General features: G+C 56.0%; 1 pseudogene; it reads right to left on the bottom strand.

Moving 5' to 3' along the window:
- The window catches only part of LOC130205727 (beta-adrenergic receptor kinase 2-like), a 19,104-nt pseudogene that overhangs the window by 6,875 nt on the left and 9,729 nt on the right, over nt 1–2,500 (bottom strand).

The following is a 2,500-nucleotide window of genomic DNA, read 5'->3' as shown; positions in this document are numbered from 1 at the left end:
TCGATGCCTTTGAAGAACTGGTGCTCCTTCACCTCCGGGGCCCTGAGACACGACACAGGTTAGTTCACCTGTCAGCCACCAGGGGGCAGCACAGGCCACACCGCCCCAGAGAGAGAGAGGGGAGGGAGAGAGAGAAGAAAAGAGAAGAGAGTCTGTGTGTGTATGTGTGTGTGTGTGTGTGTGTGTGTGTGTGTGTGTGTGTGTGTGTGTGTGTGTGTGTGTGTGTGTGTAAGTGTGTGTGTGTGTGTGTGTGTGTGTGTGTGTGTGTGTGTGTGTGTGTACCCTTGGCCCTGGCAGCCCAGCCTCTTACAGACGTCTCTCTGCAGTAACCCCTCCAGGAGGCCTTTGAGCTCCACAGTGAAGGAGTCAGGAAGCTCCACATTCTGAGGGAGGACACGAGGAGGGAGGACACGAGGAGAGAGGACACGAGGAGAGAGGACACGAGGAGAGAGGACACGAGGAGGAGGACACGAGGAGAGGACACGAGGAGAGAGGACACGAGGAGGGAGGACACGAGGAGAGAGGACACGAGGAGGAGGACACGAGGGGAGAGGACACGAGGAGAGAGAAGGATACGAGGAGAGGACACGAGGAGGGAGGACACGAGGAGGGAGGACACGAGGAGAGAGGACACGAGGAGGGAGGACACGAGGAGGGAGGACACGAGGAGAGAGGACACGAGGAGGGAGGACACGAGGAGAGGACACGAGGAGAGGACACGAGGAGAGAGGACACGAGGAGGAGGACACGAGGAGAGAGGACACGAGGAGAGGACACAAGGAGAGAGGAGGACACGAGGAGAGAGGACACAAGGGGAGGACACGAGGAGAGAGGACACGAGGAGGACACGAGGGAGGACACGAGGAGGGAGGACACGAGGAGAGAGGACACGAGGAGGGAGGACACGAGGAGGAGGACACGAGGAGAGAGGACACGAGGAGAGAGGACACGAGGAGAGGAAACGAGGAGGACACGAGGAGAGAGGACACGAGGAGAGAGGACACAAGGGGAGGAGGACACGAGGAGAGGACACGAGGAGGGAGGACACGAGGAGAGAGGACACGAGGAGGGAGGACACGAGGAGAGAGGACACGAGGAGGGAGGACACGAGGAGAGAGGACACGAGGAGAGAGGACACGAGGAGGGAGGACACGAGGAGAGAGGACACGAGGAGGGAGGACACGAGAGAGGACACGAGGAGAGAGGACACGAGGAGAGAGGACACGAGGAGGGAGGACACGAGGAGAGAGGACACGAGGAGGGAGGACACGAGGAGAGAGGACACGAGGAGAGAGGACACGAGGAGAGGACACGAGGGGAGAGGACCACGAGGAGGAGAGGAGAGAGGACACGAGGAGGGAGGACACGAGGAGGGAGGACACGAGGAGAGAGGACACGAGGAGAGAGGACACGAGGGGAGAGGACACGAGAGAGGACACGAGGAGGGAGGACACGAGGAGGGAGGACACGAGGAGGGAGGACACGAGGAGAGGACACGAGGGGAGAGGACACGAGGGGAGAGGACACGAGGAGAGAGGACACGAGGAGGGAGGACACGAGGAGGACACGAGGAGACAGTGAGGGTTGTACAGAGTCGACTTCTTCCTTATTATATTTTTATGACTAAAGCATGAATCACATTTAGGCCTCATCTAAAATGTTACTAGATTACACCTGAACGCACCACGAGAACATCATCTACCTTAAGTACTCATGTTCACTGAGCAGAGCCTGAACGCACCATGAGAACGTTATCATTTGTTCCCCTGGTCACATGAGGATAACTTTATTGACTCTGTGATGGGGAACAGAACACCTGCTCTCCTTCTCTCTCTCCGCTGCTCTTCCTGTTCTCTCGTTCTCTGCTTCCATTGTGTTTATGGATTGAGATCATTCATCAAGTCTCATAAACAATAAGACGCATAGAGCGCTATTTATAGCCCGGTCGAGGCCTGAATCACCCCCCCCCCCCACCTCTCTCTCTCTCTCTCCCTCCCTCCCTCCCTCCCTCCCTCTCTCTCTAACGAAGATTAAAGGGATGAACCAGACTAAGTGGCTGGATTAAATTTCTAATCTGGATTTATAGTGAAATGAAAGATCAGATTGTCTCTGTCTACATGTCCTGGTGTAGCCTGTGTGTGTTTATACTACACACACACACAATACACGCCATTCATCTGAATCTGACCCGCTGGCCTCTAACAGAACCTCAAGCTGCATTCTCTCTCCTGACCACCAGGGGGCGACTGCTCTGCAGGAGCAGTGATAACTTCATCTGTAACGCTGTAACGATGATGTCATAACTTGTTACTGAGCAGGACTTTTATTTTGAAGGGCAGTAAAGGCCGACGAGGCGTCTCTCTCCACGGACAGAGACAACACCGCAAAGGCTTCTGGGTAACTTGTGGGCGTGTCTCACCATGGTGAGCGTCATGCGGTCGATCTCGTGCTTGTCTTTGGTCTTGTGCTGCCTGAAGGGGCTGTGCCTGTGGGGGGGGGG

The sequence above is a fragment of the Pseudoliparis swirei genome, chromosome 15, assembly GCF_029220125.1.
Source record: "Pseudoliparis swirei isolate HS2019 ecotype Mariana Trench chromosome 15, NWPU_hadal_v1, whole genome shotgun sequence".
NCBI classification, from domain to species: Eukaryota; Metazoa; Chordata; class Actinopteri; order Perciformes; family Liparidae; genus Pseudoliparis; species Pseudoliparis swirei.
The sequence above is the reverse complement of the archived record's forward strand: the minus strand, read 5'-3'. Positions and strand labels throughout refer to the sequence as shown.